The sequence below is a fragment of the Tupaia chinensis genome, unplaced genomic scaffold (genome assembly GCF_000334495.1).
Source record: "Tupaia chinensis unplaced genomic scaffold, TupChi_1.0 Scaffold144031_1, whole genome shotgun sequence".
Lineage (NCBI taxonomy): Eukaryota > Metazoa > Chordata > Mammalia > Scandentia > Tupaiidae > Tupaia > Tupaia belangeri.
Window position 1 is genome coordinate 456221 of NW_006203883.1, and position 17374 is coordinate 473594.

Here is a 17374-nt window from a genome sequence, read left to right on the forward strand (position 1 = left end):
AAATACAACATACCTTCATGATTAACACTCTCAGCAAAATTGGCATAGAAGAGACATTTTTTCAATACAATGAAAGCCCTATGTGAAAAAACCCTCACAAACATCATACTGAATGGGGAAAAAAACTGGAATAAGACAAGATAATTCACTCTTTTTTCAATATAGTACTGGGAGTCTTAGCCAATGAAATTAGAAAAGATAATAAAGGAAAAGGCATTTAAATAGGTAAAGAAGAAGTAAAATTATCTTTATTTGCAGATGACATGATTATATACATAGAAAACCCAAAAGAATACATGAAAAGGCTCCTGGAAATGATAAATGAATACAGTAAAGTGGGAGTATACCAAATCAACATATACAAATCTATAGCATTTCTATACAACAACAAGCAGACTGAAGTAGAATTGAAGAAAGCAATCTCATTTACAATAACCACAAAATGTATAAGATACCTAAGAATAAACCTAACCTAGGAAGTCAAAGACCTCTATAAGGAAAACCATGACAATATTGAAAAACAAATGAAAATGAATGACTCAAAAAAGTAGAACAACCCATGTTCGTGAATTGGAAGAAATAATATAATCAAAATATCAATCCTACCTAAATTGTTCTTTATATTTAACACAATCACAATCAAATTACCAGAGACTTTCTCCACAGATTTAGAAAGAGTAATCATAAAATTTGTCTCGAATCACAAAAAACCCTGTATTGCCAAAGCAAGTCTGTGCAAGTGGAGCCCAGTATGAGGGATCTTACTCCCTGACCCCAAAATATATTACAAAACTGTGATAATCCAAACAGTATGGTATTGGCACAAAAATAGACATGTGGACAAATGGAACAGAATAGAGACCCCAGAATAAACCCCAAAACAAGCAGATAACTGAGTTTTGACAAAGGGCATCAGTCAATCCAGTGGGAAAAAGAAAATCTCTTTAGATAATGGTGCTGGAAAAACTGGGTATCCACCTGCAGAAAGATGAAACTGGACCCCTATCTCTCACCATGAACAAAAATCAACTCAAAATAGATCACAGATCTAAACCTAAGACCTCAAACTATAAAACTCCTGGTGGAAAACACAGGCGAAATTCATGGAGACATCAGAGTAGGCAGACTTCTTCTATAAGGCACCAAAGCACAGGAAATAATCCCCAAAACAGACAAGTAAGAGTACATCAGATTAAAAAGCTTCTGCATAGCAAAAGTAACAATAATTAGAGTAAATTGACCACTCTCAGAATGGGAGAATATATTTGCAAACTATACCTCAGATAAGGGACTGATAACAAGAATACACAGGGAACTCAGCTTACCCCCTGCCCCAGAAAAAAAAAAACAAAAACAATTAAATGATGAGTAAATAAACTGGAAAGACAACTCTCTAAAAAAGACATAGGAACAGCCAAAAAGCATATGAAAAAATGCTCAACATCCCTTATCATAAAGGAGATGCATATCAAAACTACAATGAGATATCACGTAACCCCAATAAGAATGGCTAAGATTAAAACAATAAAGAGTGGTAAGTGTTGGTGAGGCTGTAGAGAAAAGGTAACTCTCCTACACTGTTGGTAGAAATATAAATTAGTCCAGCCACTGCAGAGAACAATATAGAGATTCCTCAAAGACCTACAAATAGAACTACCATATAATCCAGCAATTCCACTCCTGGGTATCTATCCAAAGGATAGGTACACACTTGATCAGAAAAGCACTTGCATACCCATGTTTACTGTGACATTATTCATAACTCTTAAGACATTGAACCAACCCAAATGTCCATGAACAGATGAATGGATTGAAAAGTGTGGCACATATATACTATGGAAGACTACTCAGCTATAAATAACAATAAGACCCTGGCATTTGATAGCAAGTAGACAAATATGGAAGATCTATTGCTAAGCAAAGGAAGCTAGACCATGAAAGAGAGGCATTGTATGTCCCCACTCAATATATACTGAATGTCTTCACTCTACGATAAAAAATGAAAGACTGGATATTATAAAAGCATAGAGAGGGGACCAGCAGATGGTGTAGTGGTTATGTTGACGGACTCCCATGTGGCTGACTGCAGTTTGAGTCCTGGATCCAGTGGCTTACAAATCACACTGCGGGGTGTGTGTGTGTGTGTGTGTGCGTGTGCGTGTGTGTGTGTGTGTGTGTGTGCGCGTGTGCACGTGTGTGTGCATGCCCAAGATCCTGGGAGGAGAATGGAAAAGGGATTGCAGTGTAGCCATCCCCCCTGAGGGGTGAATTCTCACTTCCCCACTCACTGTGTCTGTCTTTCTCTCTCTCTCCAGTGAGCATGTGCACCCTAAGGCAAAACCTCTGGAAAAAAAAAAAATAAAAGCATGGAGAACAGTGGTGATACTAGAGACAGTGCAGGAGGAAGGTGGAAAGCAGGGGAGTGTGAGAGGGAGGGAATCAAAGGGAAAAAGAAAAGCAAAACACTTAAGGGACACAAAAATGGAAAATTATCTGTTGATAATGTGTAAGGTAATATCTTTTTTAAAAATTACTTGATTTTTTTTTTTTGGAGAGGTTTTCGCTATAGGGCATGTGCGCTCGCCAGACAGACAGAGAGAGACATAGAGACAGAAAGCAAGAAATCACGCCACAATCCCTTCTCCTCCATTCTCCTCTCGGGTTCTTGGGCACGCACACACATGTGCCCGGGGTGAGTTTTAAGTCACTGGATCTGGGACGCAAACTGCAGTCGACTACGTGGGAGTCCAGCGACATAGCCATTACGCTAACTGCTGGTTCCCAAAAATTACTTGATTTTTAAATTTTATTCATTGTCTTTTTTTTTTTCTTTGATCAGAGAGAGACAATGAGAGAGAAGGAAAGTGAGAAAGCAAGCTGCCAGATCTGGGCCTCGGACCGTGCTCAGTCACATGGGAGTCCAGGCGCCTTAAACATCATGCCACCTGTGGACCCTGTAATGTAGTATCTTTGACTGAACCAATATATAGTGTATTCATGATGGGAAAATTTGTTTGGTATGCTGTAATGATACTCAATGACTGAAGGTAAGGAAAAAATGTACAATAAAATAAATTTAAAAAACAAAAGTAAACTATGGAAATTTATCAACAGACTATTAGGTGGCCTTGTTCTGCTCCTTTCTCTTGCCTGCCAACCCCGTTCCACTCTGTCAGCCTCTGGCCAGCCATCTCCCTGAGACTGGGCACCATGCCTTCAATTAATTTGCAGAGTTCTGATGGAGAGATATTTGAAGTTGATGTGGAAATTGCCAAAAGGTCTGGGACTATCAAGACCATGTTGGAAGATTTGGGAATGGATGATGAAGGAGATGACGACCCAGTTCCTCTACCAAATGTTAATACAGCAATATTAAAAAAAGGTCACTCAGAGGTGTACCCACCACAAGGATGACCCTCCTCTTCCTGAAGATGATGAGAACAAAGAGAAGTGAACAGATGACATTCCTGTTTGAGACCAAGAATTTCAGAAGGTTGACCAAGGAACACTTTTTAAACTTATCCTAGCTGCAAACTGCTTAGACATCAAAGGTTTACTTGATGTTACATGCAAGACTGTTGCCCGTATGATCAAGGGAAAAATTGAGGAGATTCGCAAGACTTTCAATATCAAAAATGACTTTACTGAAGAGGAGGAAGCCAGGTATGCAAAGAGAATCACTGGTGTGAAGAGAAGTGCAAAGTTGTGCCTGAAGGACCAGCAGTTAGCGTAATGACTATGTCACTGGACTCCCATGAAGTTGACCGCGGTTCGAGTCTTGGACCCGGTGGCTTAAACTCACGCCAGGTGCGCGTGCGTGCATTCCCAGGATCCTGAGAGGAGAAGGGATTGTGGTGTGGCCATCCCCCCTGGGGGGTGATTTCTCACTTTCTGTTTCTCTGTCTCTCTCTGCCTTTCTGGTGAGTGCAGGTGCCCTATAGCAAAAACCTCTCCAAAAAAAGAAAAAAATAAGTTGTGCTTGACACTGTAACACGAAGAATTGTTCCATATACTAGCTGCACTGTTCTGCTTATAATTGTTAATATTAGACAAACAGTAGACAAATGCAGCAGCAAATCAATTGTATTAGCAGAATATTGTCCCTATTGCGTGTGTAGTTTGAGTACAGTTTACAAATCTATGGCTGAGTTTCTTCCAGTACGATTGAAAGTTTCTTTTCTTTTTTTTTTTTTTTGCTCTGAATAAAACTGAACTGTGAATTCTCTATAGAAAGTGGCATTTTTGACTTTTCCTCTTCTTGTAAAGCTATTTCTGCCTAGTTGATTGTCCATTTAACTTCGGTGATCTTTTAAAAGTTGTCATTGTAGCGACCAGCAGTTAGCGTAATGGCTATGTCGCTGGCTATACAGTTATATTTTATATAATATTAACTCTAGCTGCAATGAAAATTTGAGACTGTATAATTCCTAGGGCAACTACTACAAAGAGAACATAAAGCATTATTGTGAAAAGGCAATAGATAAGTTAAAATGGAATGCTAAAAATATTCAGTTAGGGGCCAGCAGGTGGGTGTGGTAGTTGAGGCACTGGACATCCACATGGCTGACCTGTGGTTTGAGTCCCAGACCTGGTAACTTACTTTTTCACTTTCCCTCTCTTTCTCTCTTTCTGGTGAGTACAAGTGCCTTGTAGCAAATTCAAATAATAATAATGGTAAAGAAAATTAAATAATTCTTTGAAAATTCAATTAATTAAAAAAGCATAATAGCTATGTCACTGGACTCCCATGTAGTCAACTGTGGTTCGAGTCCCGGACCTGGTGGTTTAAACTCATGCCGGGTGCATGTGTGTGTGTGTGCCCAAAATCCCAAGAGGAGAATGAAAGAAAAGGGACTCAGGTGTGGCCATCCCCCCAGGGGGCTGTTTTCTTCCTTTCTGTCTCTCTATCTCTCTCTGTCTTTCTGGCGAGCACATGTGCCCTATAGCAAAAATCTCTCTCTAAAAAAAAAAAAAACCCAACCTCCCCCCAAAAAACCATTCCTATCAATAATAGACCAATCATGCCAGAGATTCATAAGTAGAAACTAAAGAATTTAGCCGTAGCAGAGTAGAATAGAAGTTAGTAGAGGTGCTGAAGGGTGCAGGGGGGAGGGAGGGACATGGGGAGGTGGTGGTTAATGAATACAAACTCACAGGTAGATATGTGGTGTAAGTCCTAGCATTCTTTCCTTTCTTTCTTTCTTTCTTTCTTTCTTTCTTTCTTTCTTTCTTTCTTTCTTTCTTTCTTTCTTCTTTCATTCTTCCTTCCTTTCTCTCTCTCTCTCTCTTTCTTTCTTTCTTTCTTTTTTCTTCCTTTTGCCAGAGGGTGCATGAGTTTGCCTGGGAGACTGACAGAGAGAAAAAGAGAAAGAGAAAGAGAGAGTGAGAAAGTAGCCTTCATGAGGGATGTGCACTCTGAAATTCTTTCTCCTCCATCTCTCCCTTCTTTCAGGGTTTTGCACACTCACATACATGTACCTGGCATGTTTCTCAAGAGGAAGGGCCTGAGACTCGAGCTGCAGAGTCTGTCATATAAAATCCAGTTGCCTTAACCGTCATGTCACAGGCTGGCCCAGTCCTACACTTTCATAGCACAGTAAAGTAACTATAGCTAACAATCACCTGTACATTTCAAAAAAGCAAAGAGAGAATTTGGGGGCCAGTGGTGGCATGGTGGTTAAGGTGGCTAGGTCTCACATGGCCAGCTGAGCAAGTTAAGTCCTGCTGGCCTGGGAAAGACACCAGGTGTGTGTGTACGTGCCCAAAATCCTGAGAAGAGAATGGAGAAGGGATTGTGACATGATCATTCACTGTGTCTGTCAAGTGCATGCACCCTCTAGCAAATTTTTTTAAAAAAAAGAAGAAAGAAAGAAAAGAAAAAGAGAATTTTGAATAGTCCCAACATGAAGTAGACATATATGTTTGAGATAGATATGCTAATTACAGTGACTTGATCATGATACATTGTATTCCTATACTAAATAAATTACACTGTGTCCATCAATATATACAATCATTGTGTGTCAATTAAAAATAATTTAAAAAATAAATTTAAAAAAAAGGCATGAATGGAAGTCTGCAAATCACTGATACCTGATTATCTGAGAACACTATAGACACCATGAGAGCACAAATCCTCTTCAATTCTTTTTTCTTTTTTTGTTTTTCTTTTTTTGGAGAGGTTTTTACTATAGGGCATGTGTGCTCACCAGAAAGATGGAGAGAGACAGAGAGATAGAAAGCAAGAAATCACTCCCCAGGGGGGATGACCACGCCACAATCCCTTCTCCTCTCAGGATCTTGGGCACGCATGCACACATGCCCAGTGTGAGTTGAAGCCACTGGGTCTGGGACTTGAACCACGGTCGACTACATGGGAGTTCAGCGACATAGCCATTACCATAACGGCTGGTCCCAATCCTCTTCAATTCTTATCTCACTAAATATTAACTTTTAAGTTAAAGTTTGTTGCTTGTTATTCTCTCTCTCTCTTTTTTTTTTTTTTTTTTTGAGAGAGAGGTTTTTGCTATAGGGCACATGTGCTTGCCAGAAAGACAGAGAGAGACAGAGAGACAGAAAGCGAGAAATCACCCCCAGGGGAGATGGCCACGCTGCAATCCCTTCTCCTCCATTCTCCTCTTAGGATCTTGGGCACACACGCACACGTGCTCAGCGTGAGTTTAAGCCACCAGGTCTGGGACGCGAACCATGGTCGACTACATGGAAGTCCAGTGGCAGAACCATTATGCTAACTGTCACTCCCTCTTCTTTATTTTTTAATTACTAATAGGTTAATCTAGTGAAATGCCACAAGGGCAAGTTACAATGTTTCCACTCAACTCTAAAATTAAAAAAAAAATTCTGTTTATCATGAAAAAAAGCAGAGATTAGAATTTTATTTTTGTTTTTCCATTAAAAAAAATTTATAGAGTGCACATGCCCTCTTAAAGAGATACAGAAAGAAAGCAGGAGACAACACCATCCATGGGGGTGTGGTCATGCCCACAGTCACCTTTCCTCCATTTCTCTCTCCCGTCAGGATTGTGGGCATGCATGCACATGGTCCAGTGTTTTTCAAGCCACTAGGACCAGGTTTCAGACTGTAGTAAGTCATGGATCTCTTAACACTGGACTATAGAGCCAGCCCTAGATTTTGCGCAAAAGTTTAGTCAGTAATGTGCTGTCATATTTTAAGTATGAACACACAAATAGGTTGACACTAAATGGGTGAAAAAGATGTGCCATGCAAGCAGTCCGCCTATAAGGTTATACTCATATCAGGTAAAGTAGATTTCAAGACAAACATTACCAGAGGTTGGCAAGGCATTTCATAATAAAAAACTGGCTGGGATAGACCAGGAGATGGTGTGGAGGTTAAAGTGGTTGGATCCTACATGGACAACTGCTCAATTGGGTCCTGGACCAGGCAGCTTGAAAAACACACCAGGGTATGTGCATGCATGCCCTAAATCATGAGAGGAGAAGGGAGGAGTAGGGATTTCAGCATGGTCATCCCCCCTGTGGCCTGCTTTTTTGAGTTCTCTCTCTCTCTGGAAAGTATACAAGTCCTATGGGGGGGAGGCTATCTCATGAGAAAGATATAGCAATCATAAATGTGTATGCATCTAATCACAGAGTTTTCAGAGAGATGAAACAAAATTGGCCAAATTAGCAGAAACAAAGTTTACAATCAGAACTGGAGATTTTGCCACTCTTCATCTGCATTTGATATAGTAACTAGGCTGAAAACAAATCATTAAAGGCTCGGAATCTCTGAACACTGTCAGCCACCATGACGTTATAGATATTTATAGAAGACTCCACCCAACAACTGCGGAATACTCACTGTTTTCAAGTACATGTGATACATTCGTCAAGATAGACCATATGCTGGGCCATAAAACAAGTCTCCACATGAAAGCATGGAAACCACCCTATGTCCTCAGATCAAAGTGAACTTAAACTAGAAAGCAACAACAATATTACCTTATATTACTGCAATGACTCAAAATACCCGGATATTAAACAATGCACTTGTAAATAATCTCTGGGTCATTATTATTGCTCATACTATTTCAGAAGCCACTCAGTATACACATAATATAAAACATTTTTTATTTGAACAGAAGAGTAGAGGCCATCTGGACACGGTGAACAGCTTTTTTTCTAACATCCATGGAAACACTTTAGGGCTGGGCTGAGAAAAGATAAGTGATCAAATTTTTCACCTGTTATTTTATTGCATCAGAATGACAAATCTTTTGTTACCAGCTGGTTAGCCTAGTGTCTCCTGTCTAGACTCTTGTATACGTCTATACATACACTTCTCTCTGTTGCTCCCATGTTCCTCCCTATTATTGAGAAGTTATAGGTATGTTGTAAGTGATCATCTAGGGATTCCATTGTATTTAAAAAGCTGCTATTATACTTATTGATGAGCATACTGGAAAGAAAAGAAAAACAATCCTGAACACATTTTGATTTCATTGATCAGTAAGGAGCAGGTTGAAGGAGCCAGCCTATGGCATGGTGGTTAAGGAAGCTGGATCCCAGGTCTGACATGGTTCTAGATTCAGACTTGGTGGCTTGAAAAACATGCTGGGTGAGAGCCAGCAGGTGGTACAGTGGTTAAAGTACTGGAATCCCACGTGCCAATCGCAGTTTGAGTCCTGGACCCAGCGGCATGAAACACACCAGCTACGTGTGCATGAGTGCCCAAGATCCTGGGAGGAGAATGGAGGAGAATGGATTCAGCACGGCTATCCTCCCTGGGGGGTGATTTCTCATATTCCCTCTCACTGACTCTATTTCTCTCCAGCCAACACATGCACCCAAGGTAAGAACCTCTAAAAATAAAAAAAGAGAGAAAAGATAAACACACCAGGTACATATGAGTGTATGCCCAAAACTCCAAGAGGAGAATGAAGAAGGGATTAGCTACCAGCTATTTTCGTAGCTTGATCTCAGTCATACAGGTACAAGGCACTGACATCTATCCTGGTTTTGTTTTTTGTTGTTGAAAGAACCCTCCTCTCTTCCCCCATAGGGGATGGCCATGCTGCAATCTCCTCTTGGGGTTTTGGGCATGTACACACACGTGCTCAGCATGATTTGAAAATCAAGTGACTGTTGGGGACTCAAACTAAAATGTTGGCCATGTGGAATCCAGCCACTTTAATCACCATGCCAGCAGCTGGCCTTCTAACTTGTTTATAGAAGTTATCATGTTTGGGAACCAGCAGTTAGCGTAATGGCTATGTCGCTGGACTCCCACGTAGTCGACCGCGGTTCGTGTCCCGGACCCGGTGGCTTAAAACTCACGCCGGGCGCGTGTGCATGCATGCCCAAGATCCCAAGAGGAGAATGGAGGAGAAGGGATTGCGGTGTGCCATCCCCCCTGGGGGGTGATTTCTCGCTTTCTGTCTCTATGTCTCTCTCTGTCTGTCTGGCGAGCGCATGAGCCCTACAGTGAAAATCTCTCCAAAAAAAAGAAGTTATCGTGTTTGATTGACACATAATAATTATACATATTTATGGGATAGTGTGATTTTTTTAGTACTTTAGTACAATGTGTAATGATCAAATCAGGGTAATTAGCATATTCATCATCTCCAAATATTTATCATTCCTTTGTGTTGGGAACATTCAAAATCTTCTTTAAGCTATTCTGAAATACACAACACAATTGTTAACTCTATATACCTTTCTGTGTTACAGAACACCAGAATTTCTTCCTCTTACCTGGTTCTATCCTCTCGTCATCAGGGGAAACCCCCTGAAAGATGTTTTCTTGCCCTCAAAGATATTTTCCAGTCTCTAATCGGTCTTCAAGAAAAGCAAACTCTACCATCTCACTGATCTCTTGTGCCAAAGCCTAGTCCTGCGTCTTCTTAGGATCTACGTTCCCTTATTTCTCATTAGGGATGAGTTTCAAGATGGTCTGACACCTGAAGCTTAGGTTAGGCCTGAGCATGTGTCCGGATCACTGGGGGTTGAGGGGGGGGAGGGCTTGGGAAAAGACACTTCTGGGGTCACTCCTGGTTTCTGATTTAGCAGGTCTGGAGCTGACCCTGCCCGTTTGCGTCCTGGTTGGCTCCCAGGTGATGCTGATGCTGCTTTTCTGGAGACTACACTTAGAAAACCTCCAGGTTGTCCTGCTATATGGAAAGAGAATGCTAAGAATGAGTTGATCATTTACTCAAAGGCTTTTGTCTGCTGTAAGAAGGCCAGGCTGTTGGAGTTGAGCAATTTCCAACGTTCCTGCACCTTGTAAGAATACTTCAGAGGTTCAGCCACAGGAATTTGGGAGACAAGCAAGAAACGAGGGCAATTACGTAGTCCTTGAACTGTCTAAATGAAGTTCCACTCAGTGCAGTTGTGTTACTTCCACCTGCTGGTTAATAAGGAATTAGAAACTACCTAGCTCAGAGGGTCTGTGTGTGGTCCCTGGCGTAGCAGCAGCAGCAAGAACAGCTGGAAACTTGTTCCTAAAGCAAATCCTCAGGTGCCAGCCCTGCTGTACTGAGTCAGAAATTCTGGGACTGCTGTCAGCAATCTATTATTAACAAGTCCTCCAGGGAAGGCTGAGGCACACTGATGTGTGAGAACTAGTGACCCAGCCCCGTGATATTTTACCTTAGACCTGCTCTAGGATGCAGGGGGTAGGCTGAGGGGTGCACACTTGGTTAGCACTCTGTGCTCAGTGTGTGGTTCATGGCCATCAGTATGTTGCTAGAGCTAGGTTACACCACCCTCACTGTAGTCTTCTTTGGATAGTGTCAGGATCATTTTATAAATAAATTATGGGCCACATTTTATTGGCTGTACTTAAGAGGATGACACAATGAATAATAATACATTTCTGCTTAGTGCATGAATCCACATTCTAAGTAACAGGCCAAACTTTCAAAAGAAGGTATAGAAACTCATTAGAATGAATTTATGACTGCTTCTCTGAGAAGGGCTTTTTCTATTCTGTTCTGTTCTGTTCTTTTTTCTTTTTTACTTGTCAGAGGGCATTTGTGCTCACCAGAGAGAGAGAATGTGAGAAAGCAAGCCTCATGGGGAATGGTCATGCTGCAATCCTTTCTCTTTCTCCTTCCTTTCAGGATTTTGGGCACACATGTGTACCTGGTGTGTTTTTCAAGCCACCAGGTCCTGGACTTGAGAAGGGTTGGCTATATGAGATCCAGTCACCTTAACCACCACACCCCTGGCTGGCCCCTAAACAGGAATTCTTAATGTGCATTCATTTATTTATTAATTCAAACATGTACTGGATACCCGCTTCCTGCCAAGCTACATGTGCTACGTGGCAATCCCAAGTGCAGAGCTGAGTCCCTTTACTGAAGACATGAAGGACTTGAGAAAGGCAGCATAGGAGTGGGCCTTCGGAACCAGGTGGCCCAGCAGTGCCCACACCGTAGTCCTGACACAGGAGTGGCATCGCCTGGGAACTCATTAGAAGAGCAAATCCTTACACAGGCCCAGTAGTTCTCAGACACCCAAGGTGCGGGGAAGGGCACCAGTCGATTTCAATAAGCCCTTTGGGTGCTCTTCATGCACGCTGAGGTTTGAGGACTGGCAATGCAAGCAATTACGTATCACTTCTGTTCGCTCACAGGCCACTGGGAATCGGATGAAGAAATTTTGCATATTACTTTGGGTGGCTTATAGTCCTGGTTTAAGGACTGATTTCATCCAGGCTCTAATTTTGTTATTAGGCAAAGTAGATACTAAGAGTTAAATGACTTGGTAATTAGTTAAACAGATAATTAAATGGCAGAATGTTGTCTCCAAGCACAAGCCGACCAATTTCATTCCTCTACTCTCCAATTCCACAGTGGTTAATGCTGAACGTGGGAAGAAGAATGAACAAATAAAGACGCAGCAATGAAGGTTTCATTTTCAAAAAAGAATCCCATCCATTTAAAATGTGACTGTTGTTTTAGACAAGGCAAGGATGATTTTCTTTGTAATGACTAGTATGAAAAGAAGTGTGTGCTTGAAAATTTTCTCTGAAAAAACAGATTCAGGTCTAGGAATTATACTCTGTGACAAAAAAGAACAGTGCAGCATTTTGGTTCATTAAAAAAAAAAGTCTCACATGTTCTTACCAAAAGAGAGGGACATTATTGTTGCTAGGTCAACTGTGTCCACTTAATCACACGTCAGGAAGTAAACACAAAGAGCAACAAACGAAGGTAAAACAAAGTTCCGTAAAGGAAGGAATTAGCAAAATAACATTGGGTTGTCGGAAAAGTTATGATGCATTTTTCATAGAAAAATGCGTCATGACTTTTCCAATAACCCCCTATACACACCCATTTTAAGTATAGGCAAAATCAATTTATTAGATTATGATCTTCCTTGAGGGGTGGAGGTTGAGGTTGGGAAAGAGCAGAATGAGGTTTCTTCATTTGCTGATGGACACAGATGTGTTTCTGGACAAGCTCAAGACTTAGATGTGTTTTTCTGTGTTGCACGTTAATAAAATAACTAACACACAAACATACACTCAAATCCAAAGTGTAGAGATTTTAAATATGCCAAGACGAGATCTAAAAAGGTATTTTATCTGGAGAAAAGGGCTTTATTTTGTTTTTTAGCTTATTTCTTCCATGAGAGACACACACACAGAGAGATGGAAAAACAGAGAGACAGGCACACTCTATAGGGTCTTTCTTCAGCGATCCACATCAGTCTCAGTAGCATAGATCATGGGCACATGTGCATACCCTGTGTGTTCAGGGATGTCTCAGGGTGTGAAGTGAGGTCCCTTTCCACGCTGGTCAAGTTGTGTTACTGCTGCACCAGTGCCTGAATCTATGAAAATATTTTATAACCATCTACTCCACAAGTAGAGGGTCGGAGCAGTGTTGGAGCATCTACCAGGAGGGATCTTGAAGTCTACCATTCTTCAAAACAGAAGAAAGGAAATAATTAGGTCAGGGAAGGTAATGTCGGGACACTCAATTAGCCCGAGCACGGGAAGTGATTTAGTAATTAGCAATGGGACACACATTGGCTCAAACCAAATGAGTCTGCAGTCCACAGCCGTGCAGAACGTAATGTTTCGTGATTGTTGGTTTCTTGGCTTGGGAATAGATTATATATACATATACACAGACTTTTTTAATTGCCAGGAGGTGTGTATGCTCCTCAGAAAAAGCAGCAAGCACCTCCCAGTGGGCATCGTCATGCCATAACCCGTTTTCTTCAGTTTCTCCATTCCATCAGGATTTGGGGCATTGACCCACACACACCTGATGTGTTCAAGGCGCTAGGGCTGGGCTTAACTACTTTGGGCCAGCCCAAGAAAGATTTCTACTTTCCTCTACTACACAATTTTATCAATTGAAAACTGCTACGGGGCCAGCAGGTGGCGTGGTGATTGGGCTGTTGGACTCCCACATGGCTGACCATGGGCTGAGTCCTGGACTGGCGGCTTGTTTTCTCACTTTCCCTCTGTGTCTCTCTGGTCAAATCTAAATAAATAAATAAAATCTTTAGAAAAAGAAAACTGTTGAATTCTAATAATTCCGAAGTTTTTTTTTAAACAGATTAATTGTATTTTTATTGAAAAAATATTGTCTCAAACTATGAAAAAAATGGAAACGAAACTAATTTAGATGTGTAAGGGCAAATTCAGCAAATAAGATCACATCATGTTAAGTGTTCAAATTTTGATCTGAATTTCACTTGTTTTTTCTAAGTAGCCAAAACCAAAACTTTATGAAGAAGAATATTTTAAATGGTAATTTTTTAAAAAGCAAAAGTTATAAAATACATGATATAGAACAAGAGAATATAATTAAATTATGCTTCATTCATACCAAAAACAATTACATGTACTTCAAAACCATGTCTTTGAAAAATAGTTATTGATATGGAAAAATGTTACAAAATACTATTAAGTAGAGAACAGGATATAGAACTGGTATAGAAATGACTTTTCTAAAGAATTAAGCAAAATTATAGTTTAAAAACATGTTAGAAGTGCTCATCTCATTACTACATAATATTTAGTTTTATCCAAAGAAATTTTTAGTATTTTTCAAAATATATATTGGGGCCAACAGGTGGTGTGGTGGTTAAGGAGCTGGATTCCTATGTAACCGACCACAGCTCAAGTCCTGGACTTGGCAGCTTGAAATTCACGCCGGGCACGTGTGTGTGTGTGTGTGTGTGTGTGTGTCCAAAGTGGCAGGAGAATGGAGAAGGGATTGTGGCATAGCTATCCCCCTGGAGGGTAATTTCTTACTTTTCCTGTCTTTCTCTGGGGAGCTCACATACCCTTTGGAAAAACTATATATATATATATATGTATATGTATATATATATATATGTATGTATATATACACACACACATATATTTTAAATTATATATATGTGTGTGTGTGTAGGTGTATACATACATACATATGTGTGTGTGTATAAATTGTATGTTCTTTCTAAAGAAATTCAAGTATGAAAGATCAGAAGAAAAATACTCTCATTTTTCTCCTCAGACTGTTACACAGCTTAAGCAGAAACAACATTTACAATAATTATTAGAGCTTATCATCACTTTTCTGTGTGTTTATAAAGGTATATTATATGCACACAGTATTTTTTAATGGAAAAACTTTTTTTAGCTTCCATTTTTCCCTTAGTGACATGCAGTTTCCTTGTCCATCATACGGGTCTGGTCTGTGTGGCTAATAGACAACATGGCAGAAGTACATGCTGTCTCTACTAATACTGGAGTATTAAAGATGGCTTATTTCTGGAGCTCTCAGGTCCCTGAATCTGAGGGAAGCCCGTTACTATGTCATGAGATCACTCAGGCAGCCTGGGTAAAGGCTCTGGCAAGAGATGGGCAGGTAGAGGTGCAGTGGTGGTCTAGCTGAATGCACATCAAAAAGGCCCTGGGTTCTCGTCCCAGTACCTCCCTGACATGTTAGGCATGTGGATGTGTACCTGTGATCCAGGCTGGTTAAGACTGGGGGTGAACTGCATGTGAGGACTCTCTTGGGGGTGCCTGTCTTTTTCTCTGTCAGAAGACATAATTAAACTTAAAAAACAGAGATCCTGAGCTAGAGCCCACCCAGCTAAGCCACTCCCAGATTCCTGACCCACAGAAACTGACATAAGAAATTATTGTAGTTTTCAGCTGCTCAGTGTTGAGATAACTTGTTATGTAGCAATATACAACTAATTTGATTACTTTTTAATAGAAGTTGCATTTTTAAACAAAATATTTTTGCTTGAATTGCAGAAATATATTTTCTGTATGAAGGAAGACACACACACACACACACACACACACACACAGATGTGGGACTCTAAAGATTAGACTCCTATTTCCATCCCAGTCACTAACTCTAAGACCTTGGACAGCCCTGTGCCTTAAAAATGATGAGGCAATTTTGGGACCAGCAGTTAGCATAATGGCTATGTCGCTGGACTCCCATGCCGCCAACTGCTGGTCGAGTCCTAGACCTGGTGGCTTAAACTCACGCCAGGCACGTGTGCATGCGTGCCCAAGATCCCGATAGGAGAATGGAGGAAAAGAGATTGCAAGGTGGCTATCCTCCTGGGGGATGATTTCTCGCTTTCTGTCTCTCTGGCGAGCACATGGACCCTATAGCAAAGACTTAAAAAAAAAAAAAAAAAAGAAATGAGGCAATTTCAAATATGAGCTAACATGGTGATCATAATGCTTTTTCCGTATCTTCCTCTAAAATAAAGGGGAAAACCCTGTTACATGCTGGCCCCAAATTAAATGTAAAATATGCAAAATAAAACATTGATGCATTTTTGGTCATTAATATAATCTTCAATATTGTATCTCTAAACGTATTTTTGTCAATATATGAGAGATGTTTGACTTAAAACTAAAACCATTGCCAAAGGCCACTTGCAATTGCTTGAGACAGAAAGGCTAAGCGAGAGAGCAATCCCCATGGGTGACAGTCATGATGCAATTACTCCTCCAATTTCCCCTTCGTTTTAGGATTCTAGACCTGCATGCACACACACGTGGAGAATTTTTCAAACCACTGGGTCCAGGACTTGACTCACACAGAAGGCCACCATAACCACCATGCTATCAGCTGGCTCTAACTTAATTTATGGAATATACTTACACACACTTATCCTGCCTGGTAGTCAACAGCCAAAGTAGTAAGCCAAGTTATTTTTCTTTCTTTCTATTTTTTTTTTTAAGAATTATTTAATTTTACTTATTTAAATTTGACCAGAAATGGACAGAGAGAGAGAGAGAGAGAGAGAGAAGAGAAGGAGAGAGGGAAAGTGAGAAAGCAAGCCACCAAGTCCAGGACCCAAACTACAGTCAGCAATGTGGGAGTCCAGCACCCTCAACCACCATACTGCCTGCCGGCCCCACCAAGTTATTTTTTAATTAAAATTTTTCTTTTTCCTTTTCTTTTCTTTTTAGAGATTTTTGCTACAGGGTGTGTGCACTAACTGGAGAGACAGAGAGAGGAGAGAAAGTGAGAAATCACTCCTCAAGGGGGATAGCCATGCTGCAATCCTTCTCGGGATTCTGGTAACACATGCACATATGCCTGGCATGAGTTTCAAGTTCCTGGGTCTGGGACTCAAACTGCTGTTGGCCAGGTGGAAGTCCATCACCTTAACCTCTATACTACCTGCTGGCCCTGAATTTAAAATTTTCATGTCTTCTGGACCAGCAGTTGATGTAATGGTTATGTTGCTGGACTCCCATGTAGTCAACCATGGTTTGAGTCCTGGACCTGGTGGCTTACACTCACGCTGGGTGCATGTGTGTGCATGCTCAAGGTCCCAAAAGGACAATAGAGGAGAAGCGATTGCAGTGTGGCCATCCCCTCTGGGGAGTGCTTTTTCGCTTTCTGTACCTCTGTTTCTGCCTTTCTGGTGAGTGCATGTGTGCTATAGCAAAAACCTTCCCCCCCCAATTTTTTTTTTAATGTCAATTCAAATAAACACATCAATACGTACTTTAGGATGTGCCTATCATTTGACTTGATAATTCTAATTAGTAGGTAGATAAAGGGTAGACAGATAGTGGAGACTTGTTGAGTTGATGGCCTAGAGGAACCCTTTCCCTTGTTTCAAGCTTTTCCCTATCCTGTAGGAGTAACACACTCTAGAGTTGTCCTTTTCTGTAGTACCATGTGTTTTTCATCCCCAGAGCGATATACCAAATTGGGATGGAGTTAATATTTTCTTCCATAAAATAGGAGGACAGTTATGAAAGGGAAGTTCCAACAGGAAAACAGGAATACAAAGGAGAAATATTATCCAGTAGAAGGATTTTAGGAGAGTAGCTATGTGTATCCAGGGAATGCTAAGTACTTTACGATGCCCTATAGCTCTTCTTTCTATT

General features: G+C 40.7%; 1 pseudogene; it reads left to right on the forward strand.

The window, feature by feature from the left end:
* The first annotated feature begins 3208 nt into the window (after positions 1–3208).
* On the forward strand, positions 3209–10273 carry LOC102490741 (S-phase kinase-associated protein 1 pseudogene; annotated as a pseudogene).
* The last annotated feature ends 7101 nt before the right edge of the window (positions 10274–17374 follow it).